The 27,560-nt window shown below is 48.3% G+C and overlaps 1 protein-coding gene across 3 annotated transcripts in view; it reads right to left on the reverse strand.

The window, feature by feature from the left end:
• ITPRID1 (ITPR interacting domain containing 1) overlaps positions 1 to 27,560 on the reverse strand; it is a 478,387-nt gene that overhangs the window by 203,741 nt on the left and 247,086 nt on the right. The window lies entirely within an intron of this gene.

The following is a 27,560-nucleotide window of genomic DNA, read 5'->3' on the forward strand; positions in this document are numbered from 1 at the left end:
ATGCACTGTATGTGTTGGGGTAATTCAGACCTGTTCGCTGGGCTGCAGACTTTGATGTCCTGCGTTCAGATAGTTGCCGCCTCCAGGGGGAGTGTAAATTCGACATGCAAGTCTGTGATCCCATGCGTACGCCGAGCTACAAAGATCCAGTGTGTGCAGTCTCTGCGCAGCCCAGGACTTACTCCTACAGTGCGATGAGAAGAGGCTGATCGGGGTCAGTGCTAATGTCAGACACACTCCATGAAAACGTTTGGGAACTAGAGATGAGCGCCTGAAATTTTTCGGGTTTTGTGTTTTGGTTTTGGGTTCGGTTCCGCGGCCGTGTTTTGGGTTCGAACGCGTTTTGGCAAAACCTCACCGAATTTTTTTTGTCGGATTCGGGTGTGTTTTGGATTCGGGTGTTTTTTTCAAAAAACACTAAAAAACAGCTTAAATCATAGAATTTGGGGGTCATTTTGATCCCAAAGTATTATTAACCTCAAAAACCATAATTTACACTCATTTTCAGTCTATTCTGAATACCTCACACCTCACAATATTATTTTTAGTCCTAAAATTTGCACCGAGGTCGCTGTGTGAGTAAGATAAGCGACCCTAGTGGCCGACACAAACACCGGGCCCATCTAGGAGTGGCACTGCAGTGTCACGCAGGATGTCCCTTCCAAAAAACCCTCCCCAAACAGCACATGACGCAAAGAAAAAAAGAGGCGCAATGAGGTAGCTGTGTGAGTAAGATTAGCGACCCTAGTGGCCGACACAAACACCGGGCCCATCTAGGAGTGGCACTGCAGTGTCACGCAGGATGGCCCTTCCAAAAAACCCTCCCCAAACAGCACATGACGCAAAGAAAAAAAGAGGCGCAATGAGGTAGCTGTGTGAGTAAGATTAGCGACCCTAGTGGCCGACACAAACACCGGGCCCATCTAGGAGTGGCACTGCAGTGTCACGCAGGATGTCCCTTCCAAAAAACCCTCCCCAAACAGCACATGACGCAAAGAAAAAAAGAGGCGCAATGAGGTAGCTGACTGTGTGAGTAAGATTAGCGACCCTAGTGGCCGACACAAACACCGGGCCCATCTAGGAGTGGCACTGCAGTGTCACGCAGGATGTCCCTTCCAAAAAACCCTCCCCAAACAGCACATGACGCAAAGAAAAAAAGAGGCGCAATGAGGTAGCTGACTGTGTGAGTAAGATTAGCGACCCTAGTGGCCGACACAAACACCGGGCCCATCTAGGAGTGGCACTGCAGTGTCACGCAGGATGTCCCTTCCAAAAAACCTTCCCCAAACAGCACATGACGCAAAGAAAAAAAGAGGCGCAATGAGGTAGCTGACTGTGTGAGTAAGATTAGCGACCCTAGTGGCCGACACAAACACCGGGCCCATCTAGGAGTGGCACTGCAGTGTCACGCAGGATGTCCCTTCCAAAAAACCCTCCCCAAACAGCACATGACGCAAAGAAAAAAAGAGGCGCAATGAGGTAGCTGTGTGAGTAAGATTAGCGACCCTAGTGGCCGACACAAACACCGGGCCCATCTAGGAGTGGCACTGCAGTGTCACGCAGGATGTCCCTTCCAAAAAACCCTCCCCAAACAGCACATGACGCAAAGAAAAAAAGAGGCGCAATGAGGTAGCTGTGTGAGTAAGATTAGCGACCCTAGTGGCCGACACAAACACCGGGCCCATCTAGGAGTGGCACTGCAGTGTCACGCAGGATGGCCCTTCCAAAAAACCCTCCCCAAACAGCACATGACGCAAAGAAAAAAAGAGGCGCAATGAGGTAGCTGACTGTGTGAGTAAGATTAGCGACCCTAGTGGCCGACACAAACACCGGGCCCATCTAGGAGTGGCACTGCAGTGTCACGCAGGATGTCCCTTCCAAAAAACCCTCCCCAAACAGCACATGACGCAAAGAAAAAAAGAGGCGCAATGAGGTAGCTGACTGTGTGAGTAAGATTAGCGACCCTAGTGGCCGACACAAACACCGGGCCCATCTAGGAGTGGCACTGCAGTGTCACGCAGGATGTCCCTTCCAAAAAACCCTCCCCAATCAGCACATGATGCAAAGAAAAAGAAAAGAAAAAAGAGGTGCAAGATGGAATTGTCCTTGGGCCCTCCCACCCACCCTTATGTTGTATAAACAAAACAGGACATGCACACTTTAACCAACCCATCATTTCAGTGACAGGGTCTGCCACACGACTGTGACTGATATGACGGGTTGGTTTGGACCCCCCCCAAAAAAGAAGCAATTAATCTCTCCTTGCACAAACTGGCTCTACAGAGGCAAGATGTCCACCTCATCTTCACCCTCCGATATATCACCGTGTACATCCCCCTCCTCACAGATTATCAATTCGTCCCCACTGGAATCCACCATCTCAGCTCCCTGTGTACTTTGTGGAGGCAATTGCTGCTGGTCAATGTCTCCGCGGAGTAATTGATTATAATTCATTTTAATGAACATCATCTTCTCCACATTTTCTGGATGTAACCTCGTACGCCGATTGCTGACAAGGTGAGCGGCGGCACTAAACACTCTTTCGGAGTACACACTTGTGGGAGGGCAACTTAGGTAGAATAAAGCCAGTTTGTGCAAGGGCCTCCAAATTGCCTCTTTTTCCTGCCAGTATAAGTACGGACTGTGTGACGTGCCTACTTGGATACGGTCACTCATATAATCCTCCACCATTCTATCAATGTTGAGAGAATCATATGCAGTGACAGTAGACGACATGTCCGTAATCGTTGTCAGGTCCTTCAGTCCGGACCAGATGTCAGCATCAGCAGTCGCTCCAGACTGCCCTGCATCACCGCCAGCGGGTGGGCTCGGAATTCTGAGCCTTTTCCTCGCACCCCCAGTTGCGGGAGAATGTGAAGGAGGAGATGTTGACAGGTCGCGTTCCGCTTGACTTGACAATTTTGTCACCAGCAGGTCTTTCAACCCCAGCAGACCTGTGTCTGCCGGAAAGAGAGATCCAAGGTAGGCTTTAAATCTAGGATCGAGCACGGTGGCCAAAATGTAGTGCTCTGATTTCAACAGATTGACCACCCGTGAATCCTTGTTAAGCGAATTAAGGGCTGCATCCACAAGTCCCACATGCCTAGCGGAATCGCTCCCTTTTAGCTCCTTCTTCAATGCCTCCAGCTTCTTCTGCAAAAGCCTGATGAGGGGAATGACCTGACTCAGGCTGGCAGTGTCTGAACTGACTTCACGTGTGGCAAGTTCAAAGGGCATCAGAACCTTGCACAACGTTGAAATCATTCTCCACTGCACTTGAGACAGGTGCATTCCACCTACTATATCGTGCTCAATTGTATAGGCTTGAATGGCCTTTTGCTGCTCCTCCAACCTCTGAAGCATATAGAGGGTTGAATTCCACCTCGTTACCACTTCTTGCTTCAGATGATGGCAGGGCAGGTTCAGTAGTTTTTGGTGGTGCTCCAGTCTTCTGTACGTGGTGCCTGTACGCCGAAAGTGTCCCGCAATTTTTCTGGCCACCGACAGCATCTCTTGCACGCCCCTGTCGTTTTTTAAAAAATTCTGCACCACCAAATTCAAGGTATGTGCAAAACATGGGACGTGCTGGAATTTGCCCATATTTAATGCACACACAATATTGCTGGCGTTGTCCGATGCCACAAATCCACAGGAGAGTCCAATTGGGGTAAGCCATTCCGCGATGATCTTCCTCAGTTGCCGTAAGAGGTTTTCAGCTGTGTGCATATTCTGGAAAGCGGTGATACAAAGCGTAGCCTGCCTAGGAAAGAGTTGGCGTTTGCGAGATGCTGCTACTGGTGCCGCCGCTGCTGTTCTTGCGGCGGGAGTCCATACATCTACCCAGTGGGCTGTCACAGTCATATAGTCCTGACCCTGCCCTGCTCCACTTGTCCACATGTCCGTGGTTAAGTGGACATTGGGTACAACTGCATTTTTTAGGACACTGGTGAGTCTTTTTCTGACGTCCGTGTACATTCTCGGTATCGCCTGCCTAGAGAAGTGGAACCTAGATGGTATTTGGTAACGGGGGCACACTGCCTCAATAAATTGTCTAGTTCCCTGTGAACTAACGGCGGATACCGGACGCACGTCTAACACCAACATAGTTGTCAAGGACTCAGTTATCCGCTTTGCAGTAGGATGACTGCTGTGATATTTCATCTTCCTCGCAAAGGACTGTTGAACAGTCAATTGCTTACTGGAAGTAGTACAAGTGGGCTTACGACTTCCCCTCTGGGATGACCATCGACTCCCAGCGGCAACAACAGCAGCGCCAGCAGCAGTAGGCGTTACACGCAAGGATGCATCGGAGGAATCCCAGGCAGGAGAGGACTCGTCAGAATTGCCAGTGACATGGCCTGCAGGACTATTGGCATTCCTGGGGAAGGAGGAAATTGACACTGAGGGAGTTGGTGGGGTGGTTTGCGTGAGCTTGGTTACAAGAGGAAGGGATTTACTGGTCAGTGGACTGCTTCCGCTGTCACCCAAAGTTTTTGAACTTGTCACTGACTTATTATGAATGCGCTGCAGGTGACGTATAAGGGAGGATGTTCCGAGGTGGTTAACGTCCTTACCCCTACTTATTACAGCTTGACAAAGGGAACACACGGCTTGACACCTGTTGTCCGCATTTCTGGTGAAATACCTCCACACCGAAGAGCTGATTTTTTTGGTATTTTCACCTGGCATGTCAACGGCCATATTCCTCCCACGGACAACAGGTGTCTCCCCGGGTGCCTGACTTAAACAAACCACCTCACCATCAGAATCCTCCTGGTCAATTTCCTCCCCAGCGCCAGCAACACCCATATCCTCCTCATCCTGGTGTACTTCAACACTGACATCTTCAATCTGACTATCAGGAACTGGACTGCGGGTGCTCCTTCCAGCACTTGCAGGGGGCGTGCAAATGGTGGAAGGCGCATGCTCTTCACGTCCAGTGTTGGGAAGGTCAGGCATCGCAACCGACACAATTGGACTCTCCTTGTGGATTTGGGATTTCAAAGAACGCACAGTTCTTTGCGGTGCTTTTGCCAGCTTGAGTCTTTTCAGTTTTCTAGCGAGAGGCTGAGTGCTTCCATCCTCATGTGAAGCTGAACCACTAGCCATGAACATAGGCCAGGGCCTCAGCCGTTCCTTGCCACTCCGTGTGGTAAATGGCATATTGGCAAGTTTACGCTTCTCCTCCGACAATTTTATTTTAGGTTTTGGAGTCCTTTTTTTACTGATATTTGGAGTTTTGGTTTTGACATGCTCTGTACTATGCCATTGGGCATCGGCCTTGGCAGACGACGTTGCTGGCATTTCATCGTCTCGGCCATGACTAGTGGCAGCAGCTTCAGCACGAGGTGGAAGTGGATCTTGATCTTTCCCTAATTTTGGAACCTCAACATTTTTGTTCTCCATATTTTAATAGGCACAACTAAAAGGCACCTCAGGTAAACAATGGAGATGGATGGATTGGATACTAGTATACAATTATGGACGGGCTGCCGAGTGCCGACACAGAGGTAGCCACAGCCGTGAACTACCGCACTGTACTGTGTCTGCTGCTAATATATAGACTGGTTGATAAAGAGATAGTATACTCGTAACTAGTATGTATGTATAAAGAAAGAAAAAAAAAACCACGGTTAGGTGGTATATACAATTATGGACGGGCTGCCGAGCGCCGACACAGAGGTAGCCACATCCGTGAACTACCGCACTGTACTGTGTCTGCTGCTAATATATAGACTGGTTGATAAAGAGATAGTATACTCGTAACTAGTATGTATGTATAAAGAAAGAAAAAAAAACCACGGTTAGGTGGTATATACAATTATGGACGGGCTGCCGAGTGCCGACACAGAGGTAGCCACAGCCGTGAACTACCGCACTGTACTGTGTCTGCTGCTAATATAGACTGGTTGATAAAGAGATAGTATACTCGTAACTAGTATGTATGTATAAAGAAAGGGAAAAAAAACCACGGTTAGGTGGTATATACAATTATGGACGGGCTGCCGAGTGCCGACACAGAGGTAGCCACAGCCGTGAACTACCGCACTGTACTGTGTCTGCTGCTAATATAGACTGGTTGATAAAGAGATAGTATACTCGTAACTAGTATGTATGTATAAAGAAAGAAAAAAAAAACACGGTTAGGTGGTATATACAATTATGGACGGGCTGCCGAGTGCCGACACAGAGGTAGCCACAGCCGTGAACTACCGCACTGTACTGTGTCTGCTGCTAATATATAGACTGGTTGATAAAGAGATAGTATACTCGTAACTAGTATGTATGTATAAAGAAAGAAAAAAAAACCACGGTTAGGTGGTATATACAATTATGGACGGGCTGCCGAGTGCCGACACAGAGGTAGCCACAGCCGTGAACTACCGCACTGTACTGTGTCTGCTGCTAATATATAGACTGGTTGATAAAGAGATAGTATACTCGTAACTAGTATGTATGTATAAAGAAAGAAAAAAAAACCACGGTTAGGTGGTATATACAATTATGGACGGGCTGCCGAGTGCCGACACAGAGGTAGCCACAGCCGTGAACTACCGCACTGTACTGTGTCTGCTGCTAATATATAGACTGGTTGATAAAGAGATAGTATACTCGTAACTAGTATGTATGTATAAAGAAAGAAAAAAAAACCACGGTTAGGTGGTATATACAATTATGGACGGGCTGCCGAGTGCCGACACAGAGGTAGCCACAGCCGTGAACTACCGCACTGTACTGTGTCTGCTGCTAATATATAGACTGGTTGATAAAGAGATAGTATACTCGTAACTAGTATGTATGTATAAAGAAAGAAAAAAAAACCACGGTTAGGTGGTATATACAATTATGGACGGGCTGCCGAGTGCCGACACAGAGGTAGCCACAGCCGTGAACTACCGCACTGTACTGTGTCTGCTGCTAATATAGACTGGTTGATAAAGAGATAGTATACAACTAATATTATATATACTGGTGGTCAGGTCACTGGTCACTAGTCACACTGGCAGTGGCACTCCTGCAGCAAAAGTGTGCACTGTTTAATTTTAATATAATATTATGTACTCCTGGCTCCTGCTATAACCTATAACTGGCACTGCAGTAGTGCTCCCCAGTCTCCCCCACAATTATAAGCTGTGTGAGCTGAGCAGTCAGACAGATATATAATATATATTATATAGATGATGCAGCACACTGGCCTGAGCCTGAGCAGTGCACACAGATATGGTATGTGACTGACTGAGTCACTGTGTGTATCGCTTTTTTCAGGCAGAGAACGGATATATTAAATAAACTGCACTGTGTGTCTGGTGGTCACTCACTATATAATATATTATGTACTCCTGGCTCCTGCTATAACCTATAACTGGCACTGCAGTAGTGCTCCCCAGTCTCCCCCACAATTATAAGCTGTGTGAGCTGAGCAGTCAGACAGATATATATAATATTATATATATAGATGATGCAGCACACTGGCCTGAGCCTGAGCAGTGCACACAGATATGGTATGTGACTGAGTCACTGTGTGCTGTGTATCGCTTTTTTCAGGCAGAGAACGGATTATAAATAAAACTGGTGGTCACTGGTCACTATCAGCAAAACTCTGCACTGTACTGAGTAGTGAGTACTCCTAATGCTCCCCAAAATTAGTAAATCAAGTGTCTCTCTAATCTATTCTAAACGGAGAGGACGCCAGCCACGTCCTCTCCCTATCAATCTCAATGCACGTGTGAAAATGGCGGCGACGCGCGGCTCCTTATATAGAATCCGAGTCTCGCGATAGAATCCGAGCCTCGCGAGAATCCGACAGCGTCATGATGACGTTCGGGCGCGCTCGGGTTAACCGAGCAAGGCGGGAAGATCCGAGTCGCTCGGACCCGTGAAAAAAAACATGAAGTTCTGGCGGGTTCGGATTCAGAGAAACCGAACCCGCTCATCTCTATTGGGAACGCCTGTATTTTTCCTGACACTCCCAGTAAACGATCAGTTACTTCCCACGAACGACCTCCTCCTGTCACTCACCTTACAAACGCCCGTGCAATCGAGTTTTTTACACCATCCTGTCGCTGTCCGGCGATGCCCTTTGTTGTTGTATGACGCGCGTCCGCATTGCGGTGCACACGCAGTTGGTACCTGATTGCCGCTGTGCGAAAACGCACAGCAGCGATCAGGTCTGAATCACCCCCGTTATCTGGAAGCATGTGCAGTGCAACTTAGATGCATGTGAAGTAAAAAAAAGTCCCTCCACTGCATCAGCATGCGAATCAGGCCCATTGAAAATCTTGTTAACTTCATGGTTCAATGTCTTTCTCTGAAGTAATATATTACATGCAGAGTAGTTTGTAGTTTTTGATTTAATAATATACGGTATGAACTGTTGTGTTTTACAGTACACAGCAAAAATACAATGAAAAATACTTTATACAGCAACTTGTCAGTACAACTGTTTGCATTTGGATAATTGTCATGGTGTAGTCACGTAAATGGGCCCAAAATGAGACCTACAGTATAAAAAAACATATATGCAGCAAAGCAGATCTGTGAAATTCTGGTGCTTGCACTAACTTGAGGCTGCAGGGGCGGGTCATGGGAGTGAAGGGGCGATCTAATGTAGGCAGCGAACAGTAATACCGCTTTTAGATCGCAAATGCCGGATCCCACCCGGTAAGAGAAATGTGTCCTTACCGGGTGGGATCCGGCATTTGCTCTGCTATGGTGGCTTTCTGGCCCGGCAATATACCGGGTTGGTTGCCATAGCAGCAGGGGCGGGGGTGGAGGCGGCGCTGGGAGATAAGCTCATCTCCTGCACCGCCTCTCCCTATGCTGTGAATGGGAGCCGTGTCGTATCGTCGCGGCTCCCATTCACACTGCGCCTGACCCGGTATTCAACCCGGGTATAACCCTTCTTTTATACCGGGTTGAATTACCGGGTCAGGCGACCCGCTAATTCTGCGAAAGTGCTTTCACATCGCACACTGACCCGTTTCGACACGGCAATATGCCGTGTCAATACCGGGTTATTTGTGCAATGTGAAAGGGGTATAAGGGTACTGTATGTCTGCAAACTGCAAACAGATACAGAACGACATACAGGCACATACAGTATACGCTTGTGAAAACAGTATTATTTGTGAGTGGTTGAGGGAAGGTGCAAATAGTGATGATGAAGAGGACGATGATAATAATAATTATCAATACTAGAGAAATGCTTCTGATTGCAAATTATGTATCATTGAGATTGCAGTGGTGCAAGTAGAAAAAATGTCATACAGGTACTGAAGCCAAAATAATGGGTGTGGCCAAATGACACATGGGGCGTGGCCAATGAAAATGGGGGCATGATACACATATAGAGGGGGACCACGTAGCCGCCTTGCACAATTGATCAAGGGTCGCACCACGTTGGGCCGCCCAAGAAGGTCCAACAGACCGAGTAGAATGGGCCGTAATGTGAACAGGAGCTGACAGACCAGCCTTCACATAAGCATGCGCAATCACCATTCTGATCCACCTGGCCAGGGTCTACTTGTGAGCAGGCCAGCCACGTTTGTGAAATCCAAACAAAACAAAGAGAGAATCAGATTTTCGAATAGAAGCAGTTCTCTTCACATAGATAGGGAGAGCCCGTACCACATCCAAAGACCGCTCTTTGGGAGACAAATCAGGAGAGACAAAGGCCGGAACCACAATCTCCTGATTAAGGTGGAACGAGGACACCACCTTCGGTAAATAACCGGGACGAGTCCGAAGTACCGCCCGGTCACGGTGAAAAATCAGATATGGGGAACTACAGGAAAGGGCCCCCAAATCCGACACTCTTCTAACAGAGGCAATAGCCAGCAAGAACACCACCTTAAGGGAAAGCCACTTAAGATCAGCTGAACCAAGGGGTTCAAACGGAGGCTCCTGCAACGCCTCTAAAACCACCAACAAGTCCCAAGGAGCCACAGGTGGGACAGAGGGAGGTTGGATACGCAACACACCCTGAGTGAAAGTATGAACATCAGGTAAAGTAGCAATTTTTCTCTGAAACCACACCGACAAGGCAGAAATATGAACCTTGAGAAAGGCCAGACGCAGGCCTAAATCCAGGCACTGTTGCAGAAAAGTCAAAAGTTTGGCTGTACTAAACTTGGAAGCGTCATAATTGTTAGATGCGCACCAAACAAAGTAGGAATGCCAGACCCTATGGTAAATCCGGGCAGAAGCCGGTTTCCGGGCCCGCAACATAGTTTTAATGACCTCTTCAGAAAAACCCTTAGCCCTCAAGACGGAAGCTTCAAGAGCCACGCCGTCAAAGACAGCCGGGCTAGGCTGGTAGACACAGGGGCCCTGAACGAGGAGGTCTGGGCGTTGTGGAAGTAGAATTGGACGCTCTGACGATAGGCCCTGCAGGTCTGAGAACCAGTGCCGTCTGGGCCACGCTGGAGCTATGAGAAGCAGATTTCCTTTTTCTTGCTTGAACTTCCGAATTACCCTGGGCAGGAGTGACACCGGAGGGAACACGTACGGCAACCGTAACCTCCACGGCACCGCCAGCGCATCCACGAATGCTTCTTGAGGATCCCTTGTCCTTGCTCCGAAGACCGGAACCTTGTGATTGTGTCGAGACGCCATAAGATCTACATCTGGAAGACCCCACTTTTCCACTAGGAGTTGAAACACTTCTGGATGGAGGCCCCACTCACCGGCATGCACGTCCTGACGACTGAGAAAGTCCGCTTCCCAATTCAGGACTCCCGGAATGAGTATTGCCGATATGGCCGGTAGATGGTGTTCCGCCCAATGTAGAATCCATGAGACTTCCTTCATTGCCAAACGGCTTTGAGTGCCGCCTTGATGATTTATGTAAGCCACTGTGTTGACGTTGTCTGACTGTACTTGAACAGGACGGTTCTGAATTAAATGCTGGGCCAGGTTTAATGCATTGAAGACCGCCTGCAATTCCAGAATATTGATCGAGAGGAGAGATTCCACCTTGGTCCATCGACCCTGAAGGGAGTGTTGCTCCAGCACCGCGCCCCAACCTCTTAGACTGGCATCTGTCGTCAACAGGACCCAGTTGGATATCCAGAAGTGACGGCCCCTGCACAATTGTTGGTCCTGGAGCCACCAAAGCAGCGACAGACGGACCCCCGGAGTGAATGAGATCATTTGAGACCTGATCCGGTGAGGCAGGTCGTCCCACTTGGCTAGAATCAGCCTCTGGAGGGGGCGAGAATGGAATTGAGCATACTCCACCATGTCGAATGCTGACACCATGAGGCCCAGCACCTGCATAGCCGAATGTATCGACACTTGCGGACGAGAAAGGAAGCAACAAATCCTGTCCTGAAGCTTCAGGACCTTCTCCTGACACAAGAACAACCTCTGGTTGTGAGTGTCCAATAGCGCTCCCGGATGCACCATAGTCTGAGCAGGGATCAGGGAGGATTTCTTCCAGTTGATGAGCCACCCGTGGGTTTGGAGAAACCGGACCGTCATATCCAGATGACATAGGAGAAGTTCTAGGGGAATTTGCCAGGATTAACAAGTCGTCCAGATACGGCAGTATCCTGACCCCTTGATGGCGGAGTACCACCGTCACCACCGCCATTACTTTGGTGAAGACTCGCGGAGCCGTTGTTAAACCAAAAGGTAACGCGCGAAACTGGTAATGGAGGTTGCCAATAGCAAACCTCAGGTATTGCTGATGTGACGCTGCTATAGGAATATGCAGGTAAGCATCCTGTATGTCCAGGGAGATCATGTAGTCCCCAGGTTCCAAGGCTAGAACTATAGAGCGAAGGGTTTCCATACGGAACTTGGAAACCTTCACAAACCTGTTCAATGCCTTGAGGTTGAGAATGGGCCGGGAGGACCCATTCGGTTTCAGGACTAGAAACAGCGGAGAATAGTAGCCCCGGCCCCTCTGCGCAAGAGGCACCTGTACTACGACTCCTGTATCCAGGAGGGTCTGTACCACCGAATGCAGAGTGTCTGCCTTTGTCTGGTCCGACGAGACGTCTGTCTGGCAAAATCGATGAGGGGGTTGGTTTTTGAAGGCTATGGCGTAACCTCGAGTGACGACTTCCCGTACCCAGGCATCTGAAGTAGTTTTCAACCATTCCTGGGTATACCCTAGAAGCCGGCCCCCCACCCTGGGATCCGCCAGGGGGAGGCCCGCCCCGTCATGCGGAAGGCTTATCCGTCTTGGAAGCTGGCTGACGGGCAGCCCAGGCTCTTTTGGGCTTCGGCTTACCAGGTTTGGAAGTGCGGGCCTGCTTGTTGTACGCCTGACCTTTTGCTTTACCTGAAGCACAAAAGGGGCGAAAGGACGTACCTTTAGCCTTCGACACAGAAGGAGCGGTACTTGGCAGACAGGCAGTTTTGGCAGTAGCCAAGTCAGCCACTATTTTATTTAAGTCCTCCCCAAACAAAATATCTCCCTTGAAAGGGAGTACCACCAGGGTTTTTCTAGAGTCCAGATCCACAGACCAGGATCTCAGCCACAATATTCGACGAGCCAGGACTGACGTAGTAGAGGCCTCGGCTGCTAGGATACCGGCATCAGATGCCGCCTCTTTCATATAGTGAGAAGCTGTAACAATATATGACAAGCATTGTCTAGCATGGTCAGAGGAGATTTCCGCTTCTAACTCCAAGGCCCATGCTTCAATAGCCTCTGCAGCCCATGTAGCTGCAATAGTGGGCCTTTGTGCAGCACCCGTGAGGGTGTAAATCGCTTTAAGACAACCCTCCACACGTTTATCCGTAGGCTCTTTTAGAGACATGACGGTGGTGACAGGTAGAGCTGAGGAAACCTCCATCCTAGCCACATGTGAGTCCACTGGAGGAGGCGTTTCCCAATTCTTAGACAGCTCTGGCGCGAGGGGATAGCAAGCCAGCATCTTCTTTTGAGGCACAAACTGCGTACCCGGGTTTTCCCAGGGTTCCTGACGTATATCCACTAGGTGATCAGAGTGAGGTAAAACTTGTTTAACCACCTTCTGACGCTTGAACCTATCAGGTTTGCTTAGGAGGGACGGATGGCTCGGGATCATCTGTAATCTTTAGAATTAATTTAATAGCCTCCAAAAGATCAGGAACATCCACATGTGAACTACCCTCCTCATCAGTCGTATCTGAGTCAGAACCTGTGGGGTCAGTGTATTGCCGTCTTCATCAGACGAGGTGTCAGTGACAGCAGTGGATTGTGAGGAGACAAGCGCTCGCTTAGAGGACCCCTTGGACTTAGGCGAGCGATGGTCATACTTTTTAGTAGTCAGGGACTGGTTCAACTTCTTCAATTGAGCAGATAAATCGTCCGCCCACGGCGGGTTAGCTGCAGGGACCACATACGGTGGTACCGGCATTGGGGGTCCCATAGGGGGTGTTAGTTTATGAACTAGTATATGCAGAAGAATGGAAAAAGCGGCCCAGGGTGGGTCATTATGTGCCTCCATTGCCACAGTCCCACTGGGGGGCAAGTAGCCCCCAGAACCAGAGCCCACAGCTGCTATATTCCCCTCATAGGGATCTGTGGCTTCAGAAACACCGGCAGTGTGTTCAGCCCCAGAACCATTACCCTCAGAAGCAGACATGATATAACTTGCAGTATCAGGTAACACAGTACAATTGGCAGCAGCACAATACCTCTTACCAAAACCCCTGCGCAGTGTAGTCAGCACTAGCAGAGACAAAGGAGAGATATGGTGACTAAATCACAGAGAAAAATACTTATTAAAGTATATATTTGTGAAAATCCTATATCAATAATAAACCTGACGTACCAAGCCCCCTCAGGTTATGGAATATAGGGATAGCAGGTTGAGTGAAAGACACAAAATGGACACCACTCAGCTATCTAATGCACACACAGATAGTCACAGTTTTTACAATGCAGAGGTTATTACTGACAATAATACTGCACTGGACTAGCTTATATATATATAGCTATATAGTCAATAGATATAACACTACACAGTAAGAACTGGATGTATATCGCAGGGTAATTGTACTAGAAAACCCTGACTAAATGCACTCTTTCTTAACTAGCACTGTCTAAAAAGGCAGGTAGAATACTTAAGTGTCATGTAAAGTCACAGCACTGACAACCAGGCGGTTTTACACAGGAGGATTTGCCCAAGAAGTCCCAGGAACACTGAAGCTGAGGGATAATGGCGCCCAGACACTGACAGGGAGTGAGGGAGAGACAGATATGCAGCTCCAGGGCGGGAAATGGCGCCCTGGGGCTGGGGGAGGGGCTTCAGGTCTAAGCCTTATCCCCCTGCTGGCAAAACCACCGGGTACTGTGAGCTCTTATTAAACTGGTTTAGAGAGAAAACCTGACCTGCGCCCATACCCTGGTGATCTAGTGGGATCGCCTGTACTGCCACAGTGTCCACCGCCAGCGCGCGCGGCCCGCCTCACACTGACCGCGCCGGATCGCGATAAAGACCGGGTCCCGCAAGCGGGACCCACTCACCACCTCCCGAAGCGCGGCCACGCGATCCCGGAGAGCCCCCGTCGTGTGTGCCTGACGTGAAGAAAACTGGAGCCTCCTGCTGTAGTTACCCGGCAACCAGGGCTCGGGAGTGTACAACGCCGCTGGGGAGAGCTGGAGCTGCAGCAGTGAATGTCTTCTGACATTTACCACCGCTGCTGCCCTTGAAGTCTTCACTTTTTCTTCATACAAAAGCTCTTCTTAGGGCTGCCTGGAGCAGCCCCTCTGTTAAGTGCCTGCTTACTGCAGCACCAACTACAAAACTGAGCTCCTGTGCAGGGAGGCGGGGTTATAGAGGAGGCGGCGCTGTGCATTCTGGGAACAGTCAAAGCTTTGAGCCTGTTGGTGCCTCGGATCAAGATCCTACTCTACACCCCATTGTCCATCCTTGTGGAGCCCGCAGCAGAAATAATATTGATGATGACTGTGATCGGGAATCAACTTTCATTGGTTCAGCAACAAGCACACACGGATTCCTATGCAGTGAAGGTTTTGAACGGCGCACCATGGGCTTGTTTCAGATGTGGAAGGCAGAGCCGTAACTAGACTTTTTGGTGCCCTGTGCCATAGAGAGAATTGGCGCCTCCCCCATTTTTCCAATAGGGACGTAAGGCGCATGCCTCGTGGGGAAGGGGTATAATAAGATTGATTTCAGAGAAAGCCCATGCTATAATGGATTTGGACACAAATCCTCTTTATACCACTTAACTTGAGAGCTCATTGTTATTCAGTTACAATACCCTTTATTAAATAACACATTTTAATATACTGCCATGCCCGGCATTCAAACCCATAACCTGTTGAATTCTAAAAACACCCTACTCATTGAGCTATTTGATCCTGCATAAAAACTATGAACACTATATGAAGCTACTGGTGCGATTGAGCAGATCTATGTAGTGTGCAGCCACACATCCAATCTCTTGCAGCCACACACTACATAGATCTGCTAAACTACAATGCTGATCATTTTTTCACAAAGTACAAGGTAGTGATGAGCGGGTTCGGTTCCTCGGAAACCGAACCCCCCCCGAACTTCAACCATTTTACACGGGTCCGAGGCATACTCGGATTCTCCCGTATGGCTCGGTTAACCCGAGCGCGCCCGAACGTCATCATCCCGCTGTCGGATTCTCGCGAGATTCGTATTCTATATAAGCAGCCGCGCGTCGCCGCCATTTTCACTCGTGCATTGGAAATGTTAGGGAGAGGACGTTTATTAATCTTGATGCAAATATTTGTGCTTATTGCTTAATTGTGGGGACTGGGGAGCAGCTGTATTATATAGGAGGAGTACAGTGCAGAGTTTTGCTGACCAGTGACCACCAGTATACGTTGTCTGCCTGAAAAACACTCCATATCTGTGCTCAGTGTGCTGCATATATCTGTGCTCACACTGCTTTATTGTGGGGACTGGGGACCACCAGTATATAATATAGGAGGAGTACAGTGCAGAGTTTTGCTGACAGTGACCACCAGTATACGTTGTCTGCCTAAAAAAACACTCCATATCTGTGCTCAGTGTGCTGCATATATCTGTGCTCACACTGCTTTATTGTGGGGACTGGGGACCACCAGTATATTATATAGGAGGAGTACAGTGCAGAGTTTTGCTGACAGTGACCACCAGTATATATAGCAGTACGGTACGGAAGGCCACTGCTCTACCTTCCTCTGTGTCGTCAAGTATACTATCCATCTAGATTCTATACCTGTGGTGCATTTTAGTTTTGCAGTTTGCTGACAGTGACCACCAGTATATATAGCAGTACGGTACGGAAAGGCCACTGCTCTACCTACCTCTGTGTCGTCAAGTATACTATCCATCCATACCTGTGGTGCATTTCAGTTGTGCGCAGTATATATAGTAGTAGGCCATTGCTATTGATACTGGCATATAATTCCACACATTAAAAAATGGAGAACAAAAATGTGGAGGTTAAAATAGGGAAAGATCAAGATCCACTTCCACCTCGTGCTGAAGCTGCTGCCACTAGTCATGGTCGAGACGATGAAATGCCATCAACGTCGTCTGCCAAGGCCGATGCCCAATGTCATAGTAGATAGCATGTAAAATCCAAAATTCAAAAGTTCAGTGAAATGACCCTAAAATCAAAATTAAAAGCGTCTGATGAGAAGCGTAAACTTGCCAATATGCCATTTACGACACGGAGTGGCAAGGAACGGCTGAGGCCCTGGCCTATGTTCATGGCTAGTGGTTCAGATTCACATGAGGATGGAAGCACTCATCCTCTCGCTAGAAAAATGAAAAGACTTAAGCTGGCAAAAGCACAGCAAAGACCTTCCCAACACTGGACGGGAAGAGCTTGCGCCTTCCACCATTTGCACGCCCCCTGCAAGTGCTGGAAGGAGCACCCGCAGTCCAGTTCCTGATAGTCAAATGGAAGATGTCACTGTTGAAGTACACCAGGATGAGGATATGGGTGTTGCTGGCGCTGGGGAGGAAATTGACAAGGAGGATTCTGATGGTGATGTGGTTTGTTTAAGTCAGGCACCCGGGGAGACACCTGTTGTCCGTGGGACGAATATGGCCATTGACATGCCTGGTCAAAATACAAAAAAAATCACCTCTTCGGTGTGGAATTATTTCAACACAAATGCGGACAACAGGTGTCAAGCCGTGTGTTGCCTTTGTCAAGCTGTAATAAGTAGGGGTAAGGACGTTAACCACCTAGGAACATCCTCCCTTATACGTCACCTGGTCCGCATTCATCAGAAGTCAGTGACAAGTTCAAAAACTTTGAATGACAGAGGAAGCAGTCATCTGACCACTAAATCCCTTCCTCTTGTAACCAAGCTCCTGCAAACCACACCACCAACTCCCTCTGTGTCAATTTCCACCTTACACAGGAAAGCCAATAGTCCTGCAGGCCATGTCACTGGCAAGTCTGACGAGTACTCTCCTGCCTGGGATTCCTCCGATGCATCCTTGAGTGTAACGCCTACTGCTGCTGGCGCTGCTGTTGTTGCTGCTGGGAGTCGATCGTCATCCCAGAGGGGAAGTCGGAAGACCACTTGTACTACTTCCAGTAAGCAATTGACTGTCCAACAGTCCTTTGCGAGGAAGATGAAATATCACAGCAGTCATCCTGCTGCAAAGCGGATAACTCAGGTCTTGTCAGCCTGGGTGGTGAGAAACGTGGTTCCGGTATCCAACGTTAATTCACAGGCAACTAGAGACTTGTTTGAGGTACTGTGTCCCCGGTACCAAATACCATCTAGGTACCATTTCTCTAGGCAGGCGATACCAAAAATGTACACAGACGTCAGAAAAAGAGTCACCAGTGTCCTAAAAAATGCAGTTGTACCCAATGTCCACTTAACCACGGACATGTGGACAAGTGGAGCAGGGCAGACTCAGGACTATATGACTGTGACAGCCCACTGGGTAGATGTATTGCCTCCCGCAGCAAGAACAGCAGCGGCGGCACCAGTAGCAGCATATCGCAAACGCCAACTCGTTCCTAGGCAGGCTACGCTTTGTATCACCGCTTTCCATAAGAGGCACACAGCTGACAACCTCTTACGGAAACTGAGGAACATCATCGCAGAATGGCTTACCCCAATTGGACTCTCCTGGGGATTTGTGACATCGGACAACGCCACCAATATTGTGCGTGCATTACATCAGGGCAAATTCCAGCACGTCCCATGTTTTGCACATACATTGAATTTGGTGGTGCAGAATTATGTAAAAAACGACAGGGGCGTGCAAGAGATGCTGTCGGTGGCCCGAAGAATTGCGGGCCACTTTCAGCATTCAGCCACCGCGTGCCGAAGACTGGAGCACCAGCAAACAGTCCTGAACCTGCCCTGCCATCATCTGAAGCAAGAGGTGGTAACTAGAGATGAGCGGGTTCGGTTTCTCTGAATCCGAACCCGCACGAACTTCATGTTTTTTTCACGGGTCCGAGCAGACTCGGATCCTCCCGCCTTGCTCGGTTAACCCGAGCGCGCCCGAACGTCATCATGACGCTGTCGGATTCTCGCGAGACTCGGATTCTATATAAGGAGCCGCGCGTCGCCGCCATTTTCACACGTGCATTGAGATTGATAGGGAGAGGACGTGGCTGGCGTCCTCTCCATTTAGATTAGGGTTGAGAGAGAGAGAGAGAGATTGACCTGAGGCTGTGATACTGTAGAAGAGAGTGCAGAGTTTAGTGACTGACGACCACAGTGACCACCAGACAGACAGTGCAGTTGTTTGTTTTATTTAATATATCCGTTCTCTGCCTGAAAAAAACGATACACACAGTGACTCAGTCACATACCATATCTGTGTGCACTGCTCAGCCCAGTGTGCTGCATCAATGTATATATATATATCTGACTGTGCTCAGCTCACACAGCTTATAATTGTGGGGGAGACTGGGGAGCACTGCAGTGCCAGTTATAGGTTATAGCAGGTGCCAGGAGTACATAATATTATATTAAAATTAAACAGTGCACACTTTTGCTGCAGGAGTGCCACTGCCAGTGTGACTAGTGACCAGTGACCTGACCACCAGTATATATAATATTAGTAGTATACTATCTCTTTATCAACCAGTCTATATTAGCAGCAGACACAGTACAGTGCGGTAGTTCACGGCTGTGGCTACCTCTGTGTCGGCACTCGGCAGCCCGTCCATAATTGTATATACCACCTAACCGTGGTTTTTTTTTCTTTCTTTATACATACATACTAGTTACGAGTATACTATCTCTTTATCAACCAGTCTATATTAGCAGCAGACACAGTACAGTGCGGTAGTTCACGGCTGTGGCTACCTCTGTGTCGGCACTCGGCAGCCCGTCCATAATTGTATATACCACCTAACCGTGGTTTTTTTTTCTTTCTTTATACATACATACTAGTTACGAGTATACTATCTCTTTATCAACCAGTCTATATTAGCAGCAGACACAGTACAGTGCGGTAGTTCACGGCTGTGGCTACCTCTGTGTCGGCACTCGGCAGCCCGTCCATAATTGTATATACCACCTAACCGTGGTTTTTCTTTCTTTCTTTATACATACATACTAGTTACGAGTATACTATCTCTTTATCAACCAGTCTATATATTAGCAGCAGACACAGTACAGTGCGGTAGTTCACGGCTGTGGCTACCTCTGTGTCGGCACTCGGCAGCCCGTCCATAATTGTATATACCACCTAACCGTGGTTTTTTTTTCTTTCTTTATACATACATACTAGTTACGAGTATACTATCTCTTTATCAACCAGTCTATATATTAGCAGCAGACACAGTACAGTGCGGTAGTTCACGGCTGTGGCTACCTCTGTGTCGGCACTCGGCAGCCCGTCCATAATTGTATATACCACCTAACCGTGGTTTTTTTTTCTTTCTTTATACATACATACTAGTTACGAGTATACTATCTCTTTATCAACCAGTCTATATTAGCAGCAGACACAGTACAGTGCGGTAGTTCACGGCTGTGGCTACCTCTGTGTCGGCACTCGGCAGCCCGTCCATAATTGTATATACCACCTAACCGTGGTTTTTTTTTCTTTCTTTATACATACATACTAGTTACGAGTATACTATCTCTTTATCAACCAGTCTATATATTAGCAGCAGACACAGTACAGTGCGGTAGTTCACGGCTGTGGCTACCTCTGTGTCGGCACTCGGCAGCCCGTCCATAATTGTATATACCACCTAACCGTGGTTTTTTTTTCTTTCTTTATAGTCATACTAGTTACGAGTATACTATCTCTTTATCAACCAGTCTATATTAGCAGCAGACACAGTACAGTGCGGTAGTTCACGGCTGTGGCTACCTCTGTGTCGGCACTCGGCAGCCCGTCCATAATTGTATATACCACCTAACCGTGGTTTTTTTTTCTTTCTTTATACATACATACTAGTTACGAGTATACTATCTCTTTATCAACCAGTCTATATTAGCAGCAGACACAGTACAGTGCGGTAGTTCACGGCTGTGGCTACCTCTGTGTCGGCACTCGGCAGCCCGTCCATAATTGTATATACCACCTAACCGTGGTTTTTCTTTCTTTCTTTATACATACATACTAGTTACGAGTATACTATCTCTTTATCAACCAGTCTATATTAGCAGCAGACACAGTACAGTACGGTAGTTCACGGCTGTGGCTACCTCTGTGTCTGCACTCGGCAGGCAGTCCATAATTGTATACTAGTATCCATCTCCATTGTTTACCTGAGGTGCCTTTTAGTTGTGCCTATTAAAATATGGAGAACAAAAATGTTGAGGTTCCAAAATTAGGGAAAGATCAAGATCCACTTCCACCTCGTGCTGAAGCTGCTGCCACTAGTCATGGCCGAGACGATGAAATGCCAGCAACGTCGTCTGCCAAGGCCGATGCCCAATGTCATAGTACAGAGCATGTCAAATCCAAAACACCAAATATCAGAAAAAAAAGGACTCCAAAACCTAAAATAAAATTGTCGGAGGAGAAGCGTAAACTTGCCAATATGCCATTTACGACACGGAGTGGCAAGGAACGGCTGAGGCCCTGGCCTATGTTCATGGCTAGTGGTTCAGCTTCACATGAGGATGGAAGCACTCAGCCTCTCGCTAGAAAAATGAAAAGACTCAAGCTGGCAAAAGCAGCACAGCAAAGAACTGTGCATTCTTCGAAATCCCAAATCCACAAGGAGAGTCCAATTGTGTCGGTTGCGATGCCTGACCTTCCCAACACTGGACGTGAAGAGCATGCGCCTTCCACCATTTGCACGCCCCCTGCAAGTGCTGGAAGGAGCACCCGCAGTCCAGTTCCTGATAGTCAGATTGAAGATGTCAGTGTTGAAGTACACCAGGATGAGGAGGATATGGGTGTTGCTGGCGCTGGGGAGGAAATTGACCAGGAGGATTCTGATGGTGAGGTGGTTTGTTTAAGTCAGGCACCCGGGGAGACACCTGTTGTCCGTGGGAGGAATATGGCCGTTGACATGCCAGGTGAAAATACCAAAAAAATCAGCTCTTCGGTGTGGAGGTATTTCACCAGAAATGCGGACAACAGGTGTCAAGCCGTGTGTTCCCTTTGTCAAGCTGTAATAAGTAGGGGTAAGGACGTTAACCACCTCGGAACATCCTCCCTTATACGTCACCTGCAGCGCATTCATAATAAGTCAGTGACAAGTTCAAAAACTTTGGGTGACAGCGGAAGCAGTCCACTGACCAGTAAATCCCTTCCTCTTGTAACCAAGCTCACGCAAACCACCCCACCAACTCCCTCAGTGTCAATTTCCTCCTTCCCCAGGAATGCCAATAGTCCTGCAGGCCATGTCACTGGCAATTCTGACGAGTCCTCTCCTGCCTGGGATTCCTCCGATGCATCCTTGCGTGTAACGCCTACTGCTGCTGGCGCTGCTGTTGTTGCCGCTGGGAGTCGATGGTCATCCCAGAGGGGAAGTCGTAAGCCCACTTGTACTACTTCCAGTAAGCAATTGACTGTTCAACAGTCCTTTGCGAGGAAGATGAAATATCACAGCAGTCATCCTACTGCAAAGCGGATAACTGAGTCCTTGACAACTATGTTGGTGTTAGACGTGCGTCCGGTATCCGCCGTTAGTTCACAGGGAACTAGACAATTTATTGAGGCAGTGTGCCCCCGTTACCAAATACCATCTAGTTTCCACTTCTCTAGGCAGGCGATACCGAGAATGTACACGGACGTCAGAAAAAGACTCACCAGTGTCCTAAAAAATGCAGTTGTACCCAATGTCCACTTAACCACGGACATGTGGACAAGTGGAGCAGGGCAGGGTCAGGACTATATGACTGTGACAGCCCACTGGGTAGATGTATGGACTCCCGCCGCAAGAACAGCAGCGGCGGCACCAGTAGCAGCATCTCGCAAACGCCAACTCTTTCCTAGGCAGGCTACGCTTTGTATCACCGCTTTCCAGAATACGCACACAGCTGAAAACCTCTTACGGCAACTGAGGAAGATCATCGCGGAATGGCTTACCCCAATTGGACTCTCCTGTGGATTTGTGGCATCGGACAACGCCAGCAATATTGTGTGTGCATTAAATATGGGCAAATTCCAGCACGTCCCATGTTTTGCACATACCTTGAATTTGGTGGTGCAGAATTTTTTAAAAAACGACAGGGGCGTGCAAGAGATGCTGTCGGTGGCCAGAAGAATTGCGGGACACTTTCGGCGTACAGGCACCACGTACAGAAGACTGGAGCACCACCAAAAACTACTGAACCTGCCCTGCCATCATCTGAAGCAAGAAGTGGTAACGAGGTGGAATTCAACCCTCTATATGCTTCAGAGGTTGGAGGAGCAGCAAAAGGCCATTCAAGCCTATACAATTGAGCACGATATAGTAGGTGGAATGCACCTGTCTCAAGCGCAGTGGAGAATGATTTCAACGTTGTGCAAGGTTCTGATGCCCTTTGAACTTGCCACACGTGAAGTCAGTTCAGACACTGCCAGCCTGAGTCAGGTCATTCCCCTCATCAGGCTTTTGCAGAAGAAGCTGGAGACATTGAAGGAGGAGCTAACACGGAGCGATTCCGCTAGGCATGTGGGACTTGTGGATGGAGCCCTTAATTCGCTTAACCAGGATTCACGGGTGGTCAATCTGTTGAAATCAGAGCACTACATTTTGGCCACCGTGCTCGATCCTAGATTTAAAGCCTACCTTGGATCTCTCTTTCCGGCAGACACAAGTCTGCTGGGGTTGAAAGACCTGCTGGTGACAAAATTGTCAAGTCAAGCGGAACGCGACCTGTCAACATCTCCTCCTTCACATTCTCCCGCAACTGGGGGTGCGAGGAAAAGGCTCAGAATTCCGAGCCCACCCGCTGGCGGTGATGCAGGGCAGTCTGGAGCGACTGCTGATGCTGACATCTGGTCCGGACTGAAGGACCTGACAACGATTACGGACATGTCATCTACTGTCACTGCATATGATTCTCTCAACATTGATAGAAGGGTGGAGGATTATATGAGTGACCGCATCCAAGTAGGCACGTCACACAGTCCGTACTTATACTGGCAGGAAAAAGAGGCAATTTGGAGGCCCTTGCACAAACTGGCTTTATTCTACCTAAGTTGCCCTCCCACAAGTGTGTACTCCGAAAGAGTGTTTAGTGCCGCCGCTCACCTTGTCAGCAATCGGCGTACGAGGTTACATCCAGAAAATGTGGAGAAGATGATGTTCATTAAAATGAATTATAATCAATTCCTCCGCGGAGACATTGACCAGCAGCAATTGCCTCCACAAAGTACACAGGGAGCTGAGATGGTGGATTCCAGTGGGGACGAATTGATAATCTGTGAGGAGGGGGATGTACACGGTGATATATCGGAGGGTGATGATGAGGTGGACATCTTGCCTCTGTAGAGCCAGTTTGTGCAAGGAGAGATTAATTGCTTCTTTTTTGGGGGGGTCCAAACCAACCCGTCATATCAGTCACAGTCGTGTGGCAGACCCTGTCACTGAAATGATGGGTTGGTTAAAGTGTGCATGTCCTGTTTTGTTTATACAACATAAGGGTGGGTGGGAGGGCCCAAGGACAATTCCATCTTGCACCTCTTTTTTCTTTTCTTTTTCTTTGCATCATGTGCTGATTGGGGAGGGTTTTTTGGAAGGGACATCCTGCGTGACACTGCAGTGCCACTCCTAAATGGGCCCGGTGTTTGTGTCGGCCACTAGGGTCGCTAATCTTACTCACACAGTCAGCTACCTCATTGCGCCTCTTTTTTTCTTTGCGTCATGTGCTGTTTGGGGAGGGTTTTTTGGAAGGGACATCCTGCGTGACACTGCAGTGCCACTCCTAGATGGGCCCGGTGTTTGTGTCGGCCACTAGGGTCGCTAATCTTACTCACACAGCTACCTCATTGCGCCTCTTTTTTTCTTTGCGTCATGTGCTGTTTGGGGAGGGTTTTTTGGAAGGGACATCCTGCGTGACACTGCAGTGCCACTCCTAGATGGGCCCGGTGTTTGTGTCGGCCACTAGGGTCGCTAATCTTACTCACACAGCTACCTCATTGCGCCTCTTTTTTTCTTTGCGTCATGTGCTGTTTGGGGAGGGTTTTTTGGAAGGGCCATCCTGCGTGACACTGCAGTGCCACTCCTAGATGGGCCCGGTGTTTGTGTCGGCCACTAGGGTCGCTAATCTTACTCACACAGCTACCTCATTGCGCCTCTTTTTTTCTTTGCGTCATGTGCTGTTTGGGGAGGGTTTTTTGGAAGGGACATCCTGCGTGACACTGCAGTGCCACTCCTAGATGGGCCCGGTGTTTGTGTCGGCCACTAGGGTCGCTTATCTTACTCACACAGCGACCTCGGTGCAAATTTTAGGACTAAAAATAATATTGTGAGGTGTGAGGTATTCAGAATAGACTGAAAATGAGTGTAAATTATGGTTTTTGAGGTTAATAATACTTTGGGATCAAAATGACCCCCAAATTCTATGATTTAAGCTGTTTTTTAGTGTTTTTTGAAAAAAACACCCGAATCCAAAACACACCCGAATCCGACAAAAAAAATTCGGTGAGGTTTTGCCAAAACGCGTTCGAACCCAAAACACGGCCGCGGAACCGAACCCAAAACCAAAACACAAAACCCGAAAAATTTCAGGCGCTCATCTCTAGTGGTAACGAGGTGGAATTCAAGAGGATGGAGGAGCAGCAAAAGGCCATTCAAGCCTATACATCAGCCCACGATATAGGCAAAGGAGGGGGAATGCACCTGACTCAAGCGCAGTGGAGAATGATTTCAACGTTGTGCAAGGTTCTGCAACCCTTTGAACTTGCCACACGTGAAGTCAGTTCAGACACTGCCAGCCTGAGTCAGGTCATTACCCTCATCAGGCTTTTGCAGAAGAAGCTGGAGACATTGAAGGAGGAGCTAAAACAGAGCGATTCCACTAGGCATGTGGGACTTGTGGATGGAGCCCTTAATTCGCTTAACCAGGATTCACGGGTGGTCAATCTGTTGAAATCAGAGCACTACATTTTGGCCACCGTGCTCGATCCTAGATTTAAAACCTATGTTGTATTTCTCATTCCGGCAGACACAAGTCTGCAGAGGTTCAAAGACCTGCTGGTGAGAAAATTGTCAAGTCAAGCGGAACGTGACCCGTCAACAGCTCCTCCTTCACATTCTCCCGCAACTGGGGGTGCGAGGAAAAGGCTAAGAATTCCGAGCCCACCCGCTGGCGGTGATGCAGGGCAGTCTGGAGCGAGTGCTGACATCTGGTCCGGACTGAAGGACCTGCCAACGATACTGACATGTCGTCTATTGTCACTGCATATGATTCTGTCACCATTGAAAGAATGGTGGAGGATTATATGAGTGACCGCATCCAAGTAGGCACGTCAGACAGTCCGTACGTATACTGGCAGGAAAAAGAGGCAATTTGGAGGCCCTTGCACAAACTGGCTTTATTCTACCTAAGTTGCCCTCCCTCCAGTGTGTACTCCGAAAGAGTGTTTAGTGCAGCTGCTCACCTTATCAGCAATCGGCGTACGAGGTTACTTCCAGAAAATGTGGAGAAGATGATGTTCATCAAAATGAATTATAATCAATTCCTCCGTGGAGACATTCACCAGCAATTGCCTCCAGAAAGTACACAGGGACCTGAGATGGTGGATTCCAGTGGGGACGAATTAATAATCTGTGAGGAGGGGGATGTACACAGTGAAAGGGGTGAGGAATCGGAGGATGATGATGAGGTGGACATCTTGCCTCTGTAGAGCCAGTTTGTGCAAGGAGAGATTGATTGCTTCTTTTTTGGTGGGGGCCCAAACCAACCAGTCATTTCAGTCACAGTTGTGTGGCAGACCCTGTCGCTGAAATGATGGGTTCGTTAAAGTGTGCATGTCCTGTTTATACAACATAAGGGTGGGTGGGAGGGCCCAAGGACAATTCCATCTTGCACCTCTTTTTTCTTTCATTTTTCATTGCATCATGTGCTGTTTGGGGACAATTTCTTTGAAGTGCCATCCTGCCTGACACTGCAGTGCCACTCCTAGATGGGCCAGGTGTTTGTGTCGGCCACTTGTGTCGCTTAGCTTAGTCACACAGCGACCTTGGTGCGCCTCTTTTTTTCTGTGCATCATGTGCTGTTTGGGGACTATTTTTTTGAAGTGCCATCCTGTCTGACACTGCAGTGCCACTCCTAGATGGGCCAGGTGTTTGTGTCGGCCACTTGTGTCGCTTAGCTTAGTCACACAGCGACCTTGGTGCGCCTCTTTTTTTCTTTGCGTCATGTGCTGTTTGGGGACAATTTTTTTGAAGTGCCATCCTGCCTGACACTGCAGTGCCACTCCTAGATGGACCAGGTGTTTGTGTCGGCCAATTGTGTCGCTTAGCTTAGCCATCCAGCGACCTCGGTGCAAATTTTAGGACTAAAAATAATATTGTGAGATGTGAGGTGTTCAGAATAGACTGAAAATGAGTGGAAATTATGGTTATTGAGGTTAATAATACTATGGGATCAAAATGACCCCCAAATTCTATGATTTAAGCTGTTTTTGAGGGTTTTTTGTAAAAAAAACACCCGAATCCGACAAAAAATTTTCAGAAAGGTTTTGCCAAAACGCGTCCGAATCCAAAACACGGCCGCGCAACCGAATTCAAAACCAAAACACAAAACCCGAAAAATTTCCGGTGCACATCACTAGAGGTAAGCTTCAAATAGTTAGAATTCTCTAGCTTAGAATTATCTACCTTTCTATGCAAGGGCAGATAGCTCAATGAACAGATTGTCTGACTGCAATGCCACAGGCAATGGGTTCGAATCTCGGGTATGTCAGCATCTTTAAATGTAATAAAGGACAGTGTGACTGAATAACAAAGAAATCTCAAATTGGATTCAAGAATGTTGTACATGTATTAGTGACAGAAGGGGTCAGGGTAGGAGACAGTGGTGGTCAGGAGGTGCTGGGCTTCAAAAAGGGGGGAACTGCAAGTGAAAGTGATTAAAACAGATAATTGACAAGTGCCTCCAACAGCGCCCCCTACCCTGCAGCACTATGTGCAGTGCCCCCTACCCTGCAGCACTATGTGCGGTGCCCCTTCCACTTACACCTAGTAACGGC

Source organism: Pseudophryne corroboree, chromosome 5, assembly GCF_028390025.1.
Source record: "Pseudophryne corroboree isolate aPseCor3 chromosome 5, aPseCor3.hap2, whole genome shotgun sequence".
NCBI lineage: Eukaryota > Metazoa > Chordata > Amphibia > Anura > Myobatrachidae > Pseudophryne > Pseudophryne corroboree.